Raw genomic sequence first — 18852 nt, forward strand, 5'->3', positions numbered from 1 at the left:
CTCTATTTTCAGCTTTTTGAGGAACCTCCACACTGTTTTCCAGAGTGGCTGCACCAGCTTGCGTGCCTGGCTTCTATTCAGGGGCTCTCAAAGCTGTCACAAAAGACCTACTAACGTTCTGTTCAACTGCTACCATCAGATCGCACTTGTGAGGCAGTAAACTACGGTGGAGGTGAGCTCTCCCTCAACTGTCAATCTCTGTTGGCTAAATAAGGCCACTTCAACTAAGAGGTGTCTGCCTCCATTTCCGATTTATGTAGTTGGGTCTGCATTGGAGGGAAAGACATTCTAGTCAGCTGACTTCAGACTGACTTTGTTCCTGTACCAGGAGCCGCACCTTGTTAGCTCAACAATTATCAGCCCATCCAGGCTAAATTAGGAAAAAATGTACCCTCCTCTAAGGAACTGCTGACCATGGTGGTGGGCAAGCGTGGGATTCAGTGATGGAGATGGACGATGTCTGGGGTTGAGACATGTTCAGAGATAGAAGGGAACTTGGTCTTTTATCCTTCCGGTAAACCTCAGTGTGGTATTACAGGCCAAGTCAGTGAACCAGATTCATTTGTTTCCACAGCCCTCTCTAACTAACGGGCCCAGGATTTTGCAGGGCTTTAGAAAATCACTGGTCTCGGCTATTTGGCCACAGTTGTTTGTCATGATGATACAGCAGTTATCCCTCAGTTCTTTACTCTGTAAAGGGAGAGATACCCACTGAAGACCCAACAGCATCAGAGCCTATTTTAAAAATGTTCCTTTGGCTTCATCCTATAGTGTCATTTCTATCATCATAAAACTATCACGGGGCCCAAGAAGTTCCACCAAGCACGACAGGACAGAATGGTACAGGAACTGCTCTTGTCCATGAGGTCTCATGACAGAAACCACAGAGCACTTCATCTATGCAAAGGTAATCAGTACATATAAACAAGAGAATACAAATGCCAAAGCTGTAGAAAGGAGCAAATACCAGCATCTACAGAAAATAGAGTTGTAGGAATAATATAAGTAAATATATTTATTATATTTTTTCTTTCTAATTAGTGAAATTTTGAAATTGAATCCAGGATAAGGAAAAGAAAAGGTTTGCATGATTATGCTGCTTCTTACCTTCAGTGGTCCGAAGCTGAACTAGAGAAGCTAACTAACACATGGCCACTTTCATGATAGACTCTTTCAGGCAGCATTGGGTATCAAGCAGCTTTCAAAAATAAAACCATTCTATTTTTTTTATACAGGAGAATCATAGCCATCAGTGAAGTCTTCTTTGAACATCAAGAGCAGTCTTCGTATGCACCAAGGGAAATTACTAGAAACGTTTGTAGGCACTCCCTCTCTAGAGATCGTTACGAATAGGATAACTTTTCAACAGTTTTGTGTGACTTTCTCTGAAAGCAGATAATAGGCAAAGAGATCCTTTCAGAATCCTCTTTAGTTTTCTCATTCATGAGTTATTTTCCAATCATCCCATCCATTGGCTTTTTCTGCATCCTGCAGGCAAATCTTGAGAAAAGACAATCAGAGAAGATGAAGCAAATAGGGTCAGGGTGTCTGATAGGATGGTAACGATAGAACAGTTAATAAATATTCAACCCTTTATATATTCCAAGAGATACTTAGTACTCTATTTGAATTTTCAAAAGAAGGCAAAAAATGTTGCAATCTTCCTGTCTAGACCAAATCAGCAGCCAACTTTATAAAGAACTTTCCATGTGCCAAGTCCTATCCAGAGCATTTTACATGAATGATCCTATTCAACCTAACAGCAACTCTGTGAGATAGACATTTTATTGTTCCCATTTTACAGAGGACAAAAGAGAGTTTTGGAAAGGTTGTCTTACACAAACTAACAGGACTAGAATATGTTGGAACAAATATTCTGTGTATTAGTACACAAATTGATTCTTTTACAGTTCTGGAGGTCAGAAATCTGAAATCAGTCTCAGTGGGCTAAAAGCAAAGGGTCAACTGGGCTGGCCCCTTCTGGAGGCTCTAGGGGAGAATCTGTTTCTTTGTCTTTTCCAGGATGGATACTGTTCTCATTCCTTGGCTCATGGCCCTGCATCACATCATCTTTTTTCTCCTCACCCTGCATCACACTACCGTCTCCCTTTCTTTATCAAATTGCTTTCTGCTTCCCTCTTACGAGAACATTTGTGATTACATTTAGAGTATATTCTACCCAGATATTCCAGGATAATCTCTCCATCTCAAGACCCTCAATTTAATTACATCTGCAAAATCACTTTTACCATACAGGGGTAGCATGCGTAGATTCCAGGGATTAGGACCTGGATATCTCTGGGGGCTGCTATCCAGCCCACCATAATGAACATTCAAACTATATTCCACTCTCTTAAACACTATACAGTATCTTCTTCCCAGATGAGGAAATGCCGAACAAACTGAGTGACTGATCTGCCGCAAGGGGGTAGTTATCTCCTATAAACAAAAAAAGGTTAAATTGAGTCATTTTTATGAATTATACCATAATATAGTGGCAAGAGACCTGGACTTGCAATCAGGAAATGAAGTTCTTAACATTTAATTAGTCATGAAAGCTTGGACCAAGCCCTACAGCTCTTGGAATCGGGGACCATAAAGAGGTCTCAATGTGTGCCAACTCTGATCAAATCTCTTCAAGCTTCAATGAGAAATGTTGAACCCAGTTACCAATGCCTGCCCTACTTAATCTCTGGAGTTCCTTTTAACCCTGACTTTATATGATCAATGATGTATGAATTATCAATTGCTGCCAAACAAATTATCCTAAAATGTAGTGGCTTTAAACAACAAACATTTATTATCTAAAAATTTTGATAGGTCTGGTATTTGGGAGTGGCTTAGCTGGTGGCTCAGGAGGCTGGAGTCAGGATTCCTGCTGGGGCTGCAGCCGTCAGAAGGCTTGCGCAGGGCTGGAGAGTCTGCCTCCAAGATGGTTCACTCATATAGCTGTTCCCAGGAGGCCTCAGTTCCTTGCCACATGGGGCAATCCATAGGCTACTTGAGTGTCCTTACGACACAATAATTGGCTTTCCGCAGAGCAAATAAACCAAGAGAGAACAAGAGAGATGCCCCAATATATTTTATGACCTCGCCTTAGAAGTGGCATACCATCATTCCCTCTGTGTTCCGTTGGTTACACAGACGTACACTAATTTAGTGAAAGTGAGGGTTTTACCAGGGCAGGGATACCAGGAGGCCATGAAAGTTCAATGACCTATGTGGACGTGTGCTTCCACAATGGGACATTCATGTTCATGCCTATCTAGAGACCTCATCAGCATGTGGAAACCCATATTACATAATACTTTGTGATGGTTGAGTGGCTTTGTGGCTTTGAGAAGGGTATTAACATCATAAAACATATTTTTAAGAAGATAGCTCTGATGGCAAGCAGAGGGTGTGCCCCTGCTGCCTGCCAGACACTCCAGGCTCTAATAAAAATGTTTAGCCTAGCCTTGCAAATTGCACGTGTCCCCAGCCTCTTCTGTCCATGTGTTTTGTCTCTAGCCACTGTGACATTCTCATCACATCCTGAACAGGAAAGTCTCTCCAGACCATGCCTTAAATAGCCTTCCTAGCTCAAATGCCATGCTCTCCATGAAGCCTTCCCCTCGTCCTAAGCAAGTATCTCTTTCTAGCATTTTCATAGCATTCTATTCACCTCTCTGTTTCAGTATTTATCATACTTTCCTTTCAATAATCTGATGTTTCTCTCCCCAAATACTGGGTGTATCCCTTGAGGGCAGGGAGCGAGACCTCACACTATGGTTAGGATATCACAGCAATTAACAAATGTTTTGATTTAAATAATAGACTCATTTCAATAAATCATCTTTCTAATATGCTTAGTGAACACCAGCTAAGCGATAGGCACTGTGCTAGGTTCTAAGTCCTACCATAATGATCAGTATGGGCAAGGCCCCACCCTTAGGATGCAGGGAGAGGAGTTACCAGTAGTAGTCTTGGCAGCCATTGTGTCCTTGTTGCCCTCTCTTCCCCACTGCCTTTTTGATTTTCCTACCTCATCCTGCCTTTTCCAATTTCCCCTTCCCTTCGGACTCTTTCCTAAACATGCCACTGCACACAGGGGCATTGCTTGCTCTCTCCGACAAATATCATAGCCAAACAGTTGGCTAATCCAGGGCCCAGGGCCAGGGCCAGGTTATGATGTCTATATTGCTGGCAAAGCCCTGTGTATATGAAAATCTGTTCCTGTTTCTCAACTAACACTTAGGGGAAAAAAATGAAGGATAAAACAAGCTTTCTCATGTCTGTAAGGCTCAATTTTTTTTTAACCTTTTCCTATCTTTACTATCTCAAGGGAGTTGAATGCTCAAAATTGTTCTCTTTTAAAATGTTGGTTAGAGTAGCGTCCATTGTATCCATGACCACCTAGAATATAAACTCCATAACTGCAGAAAAAGTTGTCTCTTCTTTTCCTTCTAAATTCATAGCTCCTTGAATGTTGTCTGGCACATAGTGTGTGTTCATTGAACATTTGTTAAATGCGTTCCTCGAAGCCGTGATTTCTTATCATGCTAGGTTTATAAATGACCTGTACTCTCTCCCGTTACAAATGGCTAGGTGACCTCAGTCAAAGCATTTAGTCTGAGTTTCCTTTCCTATAAAACAGGGACATCAAGTTACCTCTCTTACATGAGGATGTTTTGAGTATTAGAGAAAATGCTTAGAAAGCATATAGTTCAATGTCTTTCCAGAATATAAACTTAGTGAATGGTTTGATGCTGAATCTGGAATCCTTCTTATTCCTCTGAACATGTAGGTTTGAAAAATGCCTATCTCTGATTATCTCTAATCCACTAAGTAGATTGGTTTTCTTATAAGTCAGGCTCTTAATTACTTTTGAAACACAACATATATTGAATCAATATTTATTAAGTACTTATAATAAAACTGTAGTTATGCTAGCCACTAGAAATACAAAGAAAAACTAAAATACAGCCCTTTACCTAAAGAACTTTATTCTTGGATAAGGAGAATAGACAATATAATAAAAAATTACAGAATAATATAAGATGTGCTAAGACTTAAATAGGCATTTAGGAAGAGCATCTGACTTAGCCTGGGCCAAAGGGAGGGTAGGCAAGGTTTTCCAGAGGATCTTAGTTACAAAGGAGTAAGACAGAGAGAACTTAGCCAGAGAGGGAAAGAAGGCTGGGTGTCGTTCTGAATGGATGGAGCAAACTGAACAAAGTCGCAGGGACCAGAAATGTCATGGTCAGTTAAGAGAGTACAGGAGAGAGGCGCCTGGGTGGCTCAGTTGGTTAAGCCTCCAACTCTTGATTTCTGCTCAGGTCATGATCTCAGGGTCAGGAGACTGAGTCTGCATAGGGCTCTGTGCTCAGTGAGGGGTCTGCTGGAGATTCTCTCTCTCCCTCTCCCTCTGCCCTTCCCCTCACTTGTGCTCTCTCTTTCTCTCTCTCTAAAATAAATAAATAAATCTTTTTTTAAAAAAAGAGAGTGCAGGAGATAATGTTTTGATTAGGACATGGAATAAGAGACAAAATCAGGTCAAGGCCTAAAGCTGCATGGTGATGCACAGAAGTCAGATTTGACTTTGTATGTCTTTGTATGACTTTTTATGTCATGCTATGGATTTTGGACTATGCTCTTAGAGTTTATGGGGAGCCCATGAATAATTTTAAGCTGATAAACTGACAAATTGGACTTCACCAAAATTTAGAATATTTTCACCTCATCAAAGTTACAAATATTTGCACTTCATTCTTGAAAATAAAAAAGCAAGGCACAGACCAAAAGAAAATATTTGCAAATTATGTGTTTGATTAAGGACTTATACCCGGAATATGTAAAGAACACTTACAACTCAGTAATAAGAAGACAAACATCCCAATTTAAAAATGGGCAAAAGGCTTTGAGTCATGTCACCAAAGAGGATATGCAAAGAGTTGATTAAGCACATGAAAAAATGTTAAACATCATTTGCCAATATGAAAATGCAAATTAAAACCATAATGACATGCCACTTTACATCTACTAGCATCACTATAATCAAAAAGACAAACAATACCAAATACTGGCGATGTTGGGAAGGAATGAGAACCCTCATATATTGTTGGTGGGAACGTAAAATGGCACAGATACTTTCTAAAACATTTGATAAGTTTCTTAAAAATGTAAACATAAACTTACTATATAATAAAGCAAGTCAGTTCTCAGGAACCTATTCAAGACAAATGAAAGCATATGTCCACACAAAGATGTATAAATGAATGTTCATAGCAGCCTTATTCATAATGGCCAAAAACTGAAAACAATTTACATGTTTGGGGCATGTGGGTGGCTCAGTTGGTTAAGCATCTGCCTTCAGCTCAGGTCATGATCTCTGGGTCCTGAGATCGAGCCCTGCCTCAGGCTCCCTCCTCAGTGGGCAGTCCGCTTCTCCCTCTGCCCTTCCCCATGCTCATGTCCTCTCTCTCTCAAATAAATAAATAAAATCTTTAAAAAAAAATAAATGTTCATCAACTGGTAAGTGGATTTTTTAAATGTGACATATCCATAAAATAGAATATTATTCAGCAAACAAAGCCTAGTACAACCGATACATGCTATAGCATAGATGAATCCCAAAAAAGAAGTAAGACACAAGAGGCATAATTACTGTATAACTCATTTATATGAAATGTCCAGAAAAAGAAAATTTGTAGAGAGAAAATGCAAATCAATGTTTGCTTGGAGTTAGAGGTAGAAGCAGGATGACCTACTTAAGTGCACAAGGGAAATTTTAAGGGTAATGGAAATGTTTTAAAACTGAAATATAGTAACAGTTGCATTGCTATATAAGTTTATAAAAATCTTTGAATTCTGTACTTGCAATGAGTGAATGTTACAGTATGTAAACTATACTCCCACAAAGCTGGTTTTTGTGTTTTTTTTAACAATTCATTACGTTAGAAGGTATATGGTCATGAACTACTTCATAAGCAAGAGGTCTGCTTCTTATAATGATATCCTCAGCATTTAAAGACTCTGACCTACTTTTTAGTTACTTTTCATCTGGACCCAATCAGACTAATAGAAAGTTGATTTAGTTAGATTCCCCTAAACATGAACACATCTTAAACGTGGAGGCAGGAAAAAAAAAAAGCGAGTCAGCTCTCACATGACCCGAATTTGTTGGCCCATCTCTAAAAATGAGTCACAAAGGCAATTTCTTCCTTGCTTATAAAAATGTTTGAGGAAAAACTATGTGCTTGCTGTAGCATAATTGACCACAGTAATTATAGTGCATGCAAATTTATGTTGTATTTATAAGCCTGCTGGATTTGGTAGTGGGAGATGGGGGGAGTCAGTGCTTGAAATCTAAGTCTTTAATCCACAAAAAGCCATGCTTTTCTTTTCTTTTTCCTTTTTTTTTTTTTTGGTCCAAACTGGCAATTATGGGTTGTAGAAGTATTTGTGCTTGTTCAGATGTTCCATAACCAAGAATTTGAAGATGTCCATTTTCTAAGTAAATCCAGTACTGAGGAGGAAAAGTATTAAATTGTCAGATCTGAGAGCTGCATCTATTTTTATAATTCACCGCATCACTGGTTAATGGGGTGAAGACAAGCTCATCTTTTAAGAGAAACCAATTCTGTCCAGAAGTTACTTAAGAAAAAGGTATGATTCGGATTCTTGGAGGAAATGAAACATTGCACTTATAATTTGGACTCCATCACTAAATCATTAATGATGGTCTCAGAACAGCTGTTAGCTTACATATGGGTCATCTTTTAAACAATAATAACAGCACAAAGACTTTATGAGTTCCCCCAGAGCAACAGAGTGATCACATCTCTTAAGCAACTGCTACTTAAAGTGATAATTTTGCCATTTGGTCAAAATCAATAAGGCACCAAAGCCATTATTTCAACCAAGATTAAGATCACAGGATCATAAAGACATTTACTCTGCTGGGCATCATCTATACATTATAATATCAAAGTTAAAAAGACCAGCTTTCAAGTTTGATATCCTGCAATCATTTTGAGACAAGATCATTTCAGTTAAGCTTATTTGATTATTACAGTGAAAGCAAATAGTCCTTACATATGATAACTTCCTATATGCCATTTAATTTTATTTCTGTTCCTCTAAGCAGGTGAAGAACATAAAGAAAAGAGAAGTGTTTAACCATATGTCTAGATCACCTAGTAGGTTGTGCCTAGTATCTGTGGTAATGTTGGAAGAGGAGAATTTTGTTTTCTTAAACAATGATGAAAAGAGCCATGAGAGTTATCAAAGTCCCTCATTTCTGTCCCTTTTCCTCCATTCCAGAACCACACTGAGCAAGCAAAGGAGCTTTGTTCACATTTTAAATGGCAAAACTCCCAACTCTTAGAAAATTTGACTCTGAACTCTTAGAAAATTTGCCAGAACCAGAACCTATGTTCAGCTACTATCTCATCCCATCTGCAATCAAGTGACATCACTCCTATTGGCACTGAAACATTCAGACCTACACATGACCCGGAACCAGTCACTGCTCAGGCAGGAAGTACATCAGAGGCACTTGGCTGAATTAAGCTTTGCTTTGCAGGGCTTAAAACATGGCACCATTACCTACTCTTCTGTCAGGTTCAGTACTGAACCTACCTGGACCTCTGGGTGGAGTCCTTTCAATAATCTGAAGCTCATTGGCTTGAAACACTTTGAATTCTTGTCACAACATGCGTTTTTAATGCTTTCCTGATGAATTTGGACCTCTGACCTCTCACCTTTTCTAGTCCCTCAGAACCCTACATCTCTGTCCTATTTCCTCATGCCTGGCATTTGCCCAGTGACCCCATAGTGTGTGGCTGTCGCTAGACCTATCCTAGCCATGCCACCGAGGAGCAGGAACCACTGGCACTGTGACAAGGCACTGAATTGTCATATTGCACCACGGCCTCCCTTACAGCCTGTTGTCATTTGGTAACATGAGGCTTTACGTCTAAATTCGTAAGTCCCCTTTTCTCAATGTAACAAACATTTCTTAAAAACCTACTCTCTGCGAGGTATTCTGTGAAACTTACTACCTACTTGTAATTCCCCAAATTCACACCACTCCCTACTCTCACCCCAAGATTTTTCTGGTTTCAAACCGGACCTGAGGAAGAGTTAGCAGTGAGGGAAACAGCTGACCCTGAGTGCTTTATTCTCTGAAGCATGAACCCAAAGTTTTTCTCTGACTTATGAATCATAGTCATGATGACAATATCCTTTGAAGTTATTTTCCTTGAAATGTTAGTAAGAGGCATTTTTCTATCCTCCTCACAGGGGTTTTGTGTAAATTAATGCTGCCTCTGGAGTACTTCAAAGGAAGTATAAATGCACAAAGTATACCAGAGTCTCTCTCCATGATGTTTACTTCCAAGGCATCGAGACAGCACTATCTAATAGAAATAGAATGTGAACTACATATGTAATTTTTAATTTTCTAGTGGCACCATTCAAAAAAGTAAAAAGAAACACGGGTGAAGTAAGTTTTGATAACATATTTTTATCTAGTCCTTTTTATCCAAAATATTATTTCCACTGTCTTTAAAATCTCGTGTGCTTTTCACACTCACAGCCCGTCTCCATTCAGAGGAGCCACACTGCAAGTGCTCAGGAGTCACAGTGGCTAATGGCTGCCACATTAAACAGCAGAGGTCCAGATGGTCAGTTAGCGAAAGCCATCCAGAACAGAACTACAGACTTTGAAAATTCTTCTGAATTGTTCAGCTTTTGTAATTGACTGAAACTTGCCCAGTGGCCATAATATTAGATTTTGCTTAAAGGTAAGCTATAAATCAGAAATAATGCTTTTGATTTGTCAAAGCTTACAAAATTACAAAATTGATAAACTTGGTCCAATGACTTGCTTAGATCTTGCCTAAATGTAAAAGGCTTTCCATTATAGGTCTGGCTGGGAGCATTTAAGGTGTCACAGTTAATTGGGTAAGGATGTTGATGTTAGACAATTCTGCCTTTTGAACTGAGCTCTCTCAAATGCACCAAAATGAGTTATGATGAGAATCTCTATATCAACATCAGAAAACAAGTTAACAAGGCTATTCAAGTTAGACTCCATCCTTTGCCTATCTTGTGGTGTGTCTAGTGGCACCGTGCCCTTGAAAGGTCAGAGACACAGACATGGAGCCTGAAGGACTGGTCTACAATCTCATGATAATTAAATTTGAAGACATGAAGTTGCTGACCCTGAAAAGAGAAGCCTCCCTCCATTGAGAAAGAGTATCTATCTCTTCCTGTGTGAGAATGTTTTGCTTCAATATAAACAAACTAAAGATTTGAAAAATGAGGTGCAAAAATATCCTCTTCGGGGTAAACAACAAATCAGTTAGAGTATGATTTTCCTGGAATGTGCTGTGAATTCCAAAGGCAGGCTCACACTTGTCAAAGAGCAGGCAATTCTTCTGATGGACGTAATAACCTCAAGACTTAGTTGGATACATTCATGCATTAAGCTCCACAAATCCAAATCTGTGTTTACATTTTTCATATTTTTTAATATATCCAGATATTCTCTGGACTTTAATTAAGGAAAATAGTGAGGCATAGCAAGTATTTGTTGCAAAGAACAACTCGGTTCTGAAGAGCGTTAGAACCAACCTTCTTTGGTAGCTTCACTGAATATTACAATCACCTTCTAGGATCCCTGCTACCTGTTTTGTTTTTCCTTTTACAACGCCAGAAATCCAACACATTGACTAAAGAAATAAACGTTTCCCAGACTATTTGAGTAACTTAGCACAATTACAGGAGGGTATATTTGATTAAGCTACTAAATATCCAGCCAGGTAGAAATATATGCCCTGTTCCTGATATTTCTATCTGGAAAAGGCTTCATTCATGTTACCTTTGAGTTACTTGCAGGGCTGGGACTGGGGTAAGGCTAGTGAGTCACTCACCTCAGGAGGTGCCAAAAAATTCAATAATAAAAAAATATATTTTTAATGCAATTTTTAAAAAAATCAAAATGAATGTCAAAAACAGGCACCTGTAATGAGCGAAATATCAAAATTTTCCTTCAAGACAGAATCTGACCCTGCCCTTGCTTCACCCCAGTTCCAGCCCTGTTCGGTCCCCTGCTTGGGAGGAAGAGCGAGTGCTCTGGCTGCGAGTTTGAGAGAAGGAACTGAGCAGGCTCTTCTTTCAAAATCATGCAGCCAGGCTGCCTTGCTTCTCTATGATGTCAGTGTTAACCAGGGCAAGTTTAAAAGAAGATAAAAAGAGTGAGCTTAAAGTCGAGAGAACACAGAGAGGGCCTGCAGTTGGCCAGAGCTGCCAGGGACTCTGAAGTATCGGCTAGATTCACATCCTTGCTGCTGTACCACGGAGGGCCCAGATCCTATAAGCTGCCCACTGTGCCCAGCCGTGTGGTCCTCTTAAAACTCTTCACATGGTAGTGGCAGACTCCTTCGAGTCCGTATTCACCTTTGCCATATCCTATTGGTTGGACACCAGTCATACTCAGGAGGAGGAGATCATACAAGGGCACGGATCACCGAGGGTCACCCTAAGGCATCTCTGTTATAGTAACCAACCATGTTCTAGAGAAACCAAAAAGAGGTTCAGTGAAGCTTAAAAGCACACTTAGGGCATACGACAAGTAAAGAGGCAGTTCTAGGATTAAGGTCTGTTCTGCCCGAGGTTCCACAGATGTCCCACTAGGCTAGCATTTTCTAAAATATCTTCTGTAGAACCCCAATTCTACAAGATGATATTTGAGGTATTTGCAGATGGGGAGTTTGGTATTCAAATGGGTTTAGAGAATGCTGGAATCGCTGAAGTTCAGCAGGGTTTTTAAATAAAGAACTCTAGGACTTTTATGGTAAATCTCAGGAAAGACAGGGAGATTGCAGCCTTCCCAAATTAGAGCTGGAACATTTTTGTGCATAAAACAACAACAACAATAATAATAGCTAACCAGCACTGAGCACATTCCATGATGCAGGTGCTCTAAACACAGTAGTGAGAAGGTCATGCTGGAGGGGCTGCCAGAGCTCTGTGTGTGTGTGTGTCTGTCTGTCTGTCCATGTCTGTGTGTGCCACACACACATGCTCACATGTGTAGTTCAGAGACAATATTTGGGTGATGCAGCTTCTCCATCTCTCCCCCCATTTCCAAACTTCTCATTTCCCATCAATGTCTGCAACAAAAGAGTCTAGAAATACGGTGCAAGTTTAAAAGAAGATAAAAAGAGTGAGCTTAAAGTCGAGAGAACAGACGACCCCACACATCTTCCGACAGATGTTCTATCATTTAAACAACTACTAAATGGTTCAGATCCAAATCCCTCGATTCCAAGTCCAGCGCTTTGCCCGCTGTGATGTGGCATCGTACGCTAAAGAAAATAAACGGCTGGTTTGCTAATCACACATTCTCTAGCAATATTCGTATCTGAAAATGTATCTGCTACTAAATGGGATAGATCAGAACCTGCAGCTTGATGGTATTCTTCCCAAAGTGACTAAAACCACTTTCTTTTTTCATTGTGTTACAGTCTCTGCCTTTCTTCCTGACTTTCTTCGCCGGGTTATCCATTCCTTGAGATTTGCTTTCTCGAAGGAAGGATCGAGGATGTTGCTCACTGGCAGCCAGGAAGTGGCTGTCACCTCCATCAAAGGTCAGCATAGAACGCGGGGCATTTCTCCAATGTGACAACCAAAATTCTTCCAGAGCCAAACAAGAGTAAATATTCCAGGAATGGCTCTGTGGTTGATTGTACTGTTCCCACAAGGTCTGAAGGGAATTTTAAAGAACCTGCCCAAATTCTGCCTGTCTACATAAAAACGGTTAATCTAATCCTTTTTTTTTCATTTCTGCATTAAGACCAATGTCAAAATGAGAACAGAATTGGGCAGTTAGGAGAATTGCAAATGGAATAAACTGAGATTTAACCAATTATTGAATAAAACTTAATATTTAATATTACACATACGGAAAATTATTTTTAGTTTTTTGAAAACAAACAAGGAAATTCTCAGAAAACTTCCAGAAATAATCTTTCACAGACCTGATGGGTGTCTGATAACAGTTTACAATGTTAATCTTTTTTTTTTAATTGTTTTTATTTGTTTCAAAATCTCCCTGTCCTAGATCATATTTTCTTTAGTTACTGCTTTTGCTCTGCGCTGGATTGTTTGCCATTCTATAGTTAATGGAAGGAATTCTGTGCATGAAATGGTACAAACGAAGGTCAGATATCTGGGGCCAGAATGTCAGCAGGAGCCCATGTTCTGGACTGCGAGGGGTAAATCACCACTGGTCACAAAAAAGAGAGAGTAATTGAGAATTGGTTTTCTGTTTTCCTGAAGGAGAAGAATGGTGTTTTTCACATGTACATTTCCACTTAACAAAAAAGCAATACAGGGGCGCCTGGGTGGCTCAGTCGTTAAGCGTCTGCCTTCGGCTCAGGTCGTGATCCCAGGTTTCTGGGATCGAGCCCCACATCGGGCTCCCTGCTCGGCCGGAAGCCTGCTTCTCCCTCTCCCACTCCCCCTGCTTGTGTTCCCTCTCTCGCTATGTCTCTCTCTGTCAAATAAATAAATAAAATCTTTAAAAAAAAAAAAAAAAAGCAATACAAGCAGCAGTTTGCAATTTCCCAAAACACTGGATTGTCCTTCATCTCCATTTTAAAAACAAAAGCACTTTAACTGGTTAATGCCTGAGCTTCTGCCTTCTTTCTCACTATGAAAGAGGATTTCTTTTCAACATGCATTTATATAGTTTGAAGACTAGTTAGTATTCCAAACTTCAGTCTTCTTGCTTTCCTTTACCACCCACTAATGAGAATTATTCTTGAAAAATTATGGCCAGAAAACAAGATCCTACTCAAGATCAGGGAAGGGTAATTCTAGATAGCATATAGGTCAGAGAATGAATTTAAGATGTTACTGTATTAAGCCATGAAACAATCAGGAAAAGCCGCAGCTTTTTCTCTGGGAACTGAGCTATCATGTTTGTTAATTGAAGCCATCCTCCATGAAGAGGTTGGACCATCAAACAGCAGTGAGTCCTGGAAAGGACGAGGACAGCGTTAGTAGGAATTAAAGGACAATATATCACGTAATCCTTTAGACCTGGGGTCAGCAAACTTTCGTAAAAAGCCTGATAATGAATACTTTGGGCTTTGTAGACCACATACAGTCTCTGTAGCGTACCGGCCTTTGTTTTTCTTACAACAGTTTAAAATCTAAAAGCCATTTTTAACTCTTAGACTATACACAAACCTGCCATATACCAGATTTGGCCCAAAGGCTGTAAATTTGCCAATCCCTGCTTTAGTCAATTTATACCCATTAAAATCAATTCTTTTTTTTAAATATAGATTTAGAAATCAAGACTCCTATTTGTTTAAAAATAACTCAATAAGGTGATAGTCAAATGTGATACAAATTTCATGTTGTAAAATATAATCCAAGGTATCAAGTCAAAGGGATGACTGACTTGTCAGTTTTTCTTTTCTTTTTCTATCTCAAAAAGAAGAAAGTAAACTTAAGAAAATTATTGTAGTGTCTAATTAAAATTATGTAGCTTCGAAAATAGAAAAATGTTCTTTATTTGTCGAAAATTCAGGAAATACATATTGAAAGACAGTAGTTGCCTCGGATAGCCTTAGATGGCTAATTATATATTTCCCATAAACACCAGAATAATGTTAATTCTTGGTTTGGTTATGAAAAAGGAGGAGGAGGAACAGAATGAGAAAAATGTGTAATTAATATTTGTAACCACTAAATTAACAAGTATAAACACCAGTAATTAATAACAATTCAGCTGACCAGGTTAGTTTAAAAAGCACAACTGAAGGCAAAAACTTATCTCTTTTTCATTGGAAAAAGTAACCAAACAAAAACTGTTTCCTTCCTTATGATGAGTCTCATAAGAGTCCAATGAAACTAAGAGTTGTCCTCTATTGTGGATTGGGGTGGAAGCAGATCTTAGGAATACAGAGCTAACAGTCTTTCTCTATAGTTGCCTCACAGTACCTTAATGTCAGGGAGGAATACTGCTACATTTTACATTTTACATTATGCCCACCTCCAATGTCAAGTTAAAGTCTTTACGTGAATTTTGAGTTCTACCTTATAATACATGCACATCGTTTTTTTAAAGATTCCTTTTTTAAAAAAGATTTTATTTGTACATTTGAGAGAGAGAGAGAGAGCACACGAGCAGAGGGAGGGGCAGAGGGAGAGGCAGACTCCCTGCTGAGCAGGGAGCGTGACATGGGGCTTGATCCCAGGACCCTGAGATCATTAAGGCAGACGCTTAATGGACTGAGCCACCATTTTTATATCAGAGAATAGGAGATTGGTTAAATTTCTACAGGCACTACTCAAGTTCCCAATGTCTACCTTCTAGTTTCATCTGCATTCTGGACACACATCCTTAGAGTAACACCATTCCCATGTTGACTTGCTGGGAGCCAACAGAAAGGAACTGAAGAATTTCCCCTGCCCAAATTCACCTTTCTGCCACAGTGACTGAGTCTCCCTTTAGGGACTCCCTGTTCTGAGCTAAGCCTTCTGGAAAGGACAAAAGCCAGACCATAGGGACAGGGCAAATACTTTATATGATTACAGGAGGTTTTCTGGAATGTGTCTAAGTCAAGATTTGCATAAATCAGAGAATATTTTAAATGTACCAGAACACTGCTACTTGAAAGACAGAAACTAAAAGTCTTTTGGTAAAAAATTACTTTTTTAACATAGATTTTTATCTATCCATTTTGCTTAACAATATTAAATCACCTCTGTCAGATTATACTATAACAATGATGGGAATACTGTATTGCCCCCACTTTTTACAGAAAACTCAGCCTCAGAAAAGGCAAGTGAGTAACTTCCCCAAAATCCCAGGGCTAGGGAATAGTAGAGACCAACTTGAACCCAGGCCCTTTGACTCCACAGCCTGCTATAACCCTGTGCCCTTGATAACGCCATTCTGACACAGAAGTATTTTAAAATCAAGATACTTCGGGCGCCTGGGTGGCTCAGTTGGTTAAGCGACTGCCTTCGGCTCAGGTCATGATCCTGGAGTCCAGGGATCAAGTCCCACATCGGGCTCCCTGCTCAGCAGGGGGTCTGCTTCTCCCTCTGCCCTCTTCCCTCTCGTGCTCTCTGTCTCTCATTCTCTCTCTCTCTCAAATAAATAAATAAAATCTTAAAAAAAAAAAATAAATAAAATCAAGATACTTCTTAGTATTTCAGTAACTTCTTACTGTTCTGCTCTATGCTGAAATTAACACTACTTCTATGTAATAATCCCATCTCTGATTACTATTATAATACCAGCTGAAATATTACACTATAAAGAGGAAAGGAAATGAGTCCTCCTAGCTCTTAGCTTCCTATGGATCATTTGTGCCTGGTAGAATCTAAAGCATCACTCCATTAGCTTGTACTTAATAGCAAGTCATTCGGGGCCTGCACAGCCCCTAGCGATTTCTCCAGCCACCCTCTGTGTTCCATTTGGTAATGTTCACCTGCTCCCCCTCATTAATATGCTAACATCCAGTGATTTCAGCTTATTCCCAAAGCCTTGTCTTGACATGAAGTCATCTTTTCTGTCTGTGTGCTGCTTTGAAATGGCCATTATCTGAATTCTGAAATGTCCTGTAGCAACACAGATATTTCTGAGAAATAGAAATATCTCATAACCCTGACAACAGAAACAAAAGAAGTAATTGCCTGATACAACGCAGTGCGACCTTGAATCCCCACAATCGGCTAGTTAAACCCCCAGCTCACCATGAGACCTTGCTCTGACATAGTGTGTCATAAGAGCATGTGATTTTTCCTGGACTCTGGCCGTAGAAAATGTCTGGCTAATCTAGTCCATGCTATCCTAATTGTTTTCCTTATATTTAACTCAGGCCGACTTTGTTAGAGGTGTCTCAGCCAGACTAGCGGTCATTTTTTCTTGCTACATAAGCATGACCAAGTTAATGTGCTGCCCTGTTGTGACCTTGCAGCTCTCCTAACAAAAACTTCACTCTGCAAACTACCAGGATGTGGCAAAAAGGCAATCTGAGCTTCCTGCTTCTTCATGCTTTGGATATGTGACCTTTCCCGTCCAAAGTTCAGGCGGGGTCAGGGATAAAGCTCTGATTCCGGTATGTATCATTTCTGGTGTGTAGATATCAGGCACGTAAGCAAGCTTTGAACAAGAGGGTGGGTGACTTTTAAACTTTGAAAAAAATATTTTTATTGACCGTTTTTAAAGGTGTGTGAAAAACTCTCTGCCTTCAGGTGCACTCTGTCAATCTTTGATTAGCATCTCGTCTCCTCGGTATGGTTCTAAGAAGCAATATTAAAGTGTCAAATTCTTTGGTTTCAAAGCATAATGCACACAAGTGTATAATAGTGCCATTTGCTAAATGCTGAAAAGTGATAGCACAGAATTAGGATAATTGTCCATAGAGTCGAAGCAGAAGATCCTTAATCACAATTTTCTACATTTATCGAAGATAATGTTGTGCTGTTGGCCTGATTCATGGTTGAGTTGCCTCCAATTCTATGTTTTCATTTTGTATCAGACGAGGAGAAATTTCTATCCCAACCCCAGAACCACCACCGTAACACCATCCCTTACATATCTTTTTAACTCCACCCTTTTAACATCATTTACCTTGGGTCTTACGAAGTGTTCACATAAAGTCTTACTTTTAAATGTCACACTAGATAAATCGCAAAGTACTCAATATGGAGAGGCAGCCCAAGACATGTGCATAACAATCAGGGGATCCAAAAAGAAGAGTTTTTAAAATCAAGATTTGAGTCGAGTTAATTACTTCCTACTGGTAAATTGCACCCATTATAAAACAGAGACATTATGATCGTGTTGTGAGGATTAATGAGATCGCGTCGGTTAAGCGCTCTAAGCCCTTCGGAGATAGATTCCATCATTTCACCAGCTGGGTGCATGATAAAAAAGAAAAAAAAAACAACAGTTTTCTTTGAAGCACAAGGTATAGAGTTGGCAACAGCCAGCAGCCTTTATTAATCTTTCTTTTATCTCTTTAGTAACTAATGTTATTGGAGGAAGGAGTGTTGTGAACCAAGGCTAAAAGAGAGATAAAGGCAGAGAGCTGCTTCCTATAACTTTTATCCAATATATTAACCTGATAGCCAGATTTTACCAAATTCACTTGTCAGTCTATATGACAGAGCAAAATGAGCAGGTTTAGGATAAGAACAAATTGGATTCAAATTCTGGCTCTGCGGGAGGGATAACTCTCTTTAAATTTCAATTTCTACATCCATAAAATGCAATGACAAGCTTCCTTCTAATAATTACAATTGAAGTAATTCAGACCTACGCTTTTATTGAGAACAAGTGAAATTTGCTGAACAAAATATTTATGATAATAATAATAGTAATTGCTTCTTAAAAACATCAAAGAGATAATAAGATACTGAGGAATTACTGGACCAAAGTCTAAAAGAAAAGATTCCAGAGAAGTAAAGCCACTTTTGCTCTGAAGTCATCTGCTGATTTAGAAAAAATAAAATAGTAGCAAAACTGAGCTGAGCTTTTGGCAGTCTTAGAGACTCAGAGGGAAAAGTTAAAGCCCAGAGTTTACCAAAGCTGGGGACTCTGATAAACCACTGCCAGTCTCACCTAGAACCCTCTACCCTCAGGATGAGGGGGACTGAAAGTCACTCAGCCCTCCCACAAACCTGCAGTGCTTTGGGTATTCCAGAGAACCTCAGCCTTGCACTTGGATCGAGAGCTTTTCTAAGGCTCCTGGGAGCGCTATGCCTGTGGGAAAATGATGGCTCAATAAAGGTTCATTCATAACGCAAGTTTTAGATTTAATGTACCCTTTTATA

Source organism: Leptonychotes weddellii, chromosome 8 (assembly GCF_054177405.1).
Source record: "Leptonychotes weddellii isolate Sample4059 chromosome 8, ASM5417740v2, whole genome shotgun sequence".
Lineage (NCBI taxonomy): Eukaryota > Metazoa > Chordata > Mammalia > Carnivora > Phocidae > Leptonychotes > Leptonychotes weddellii.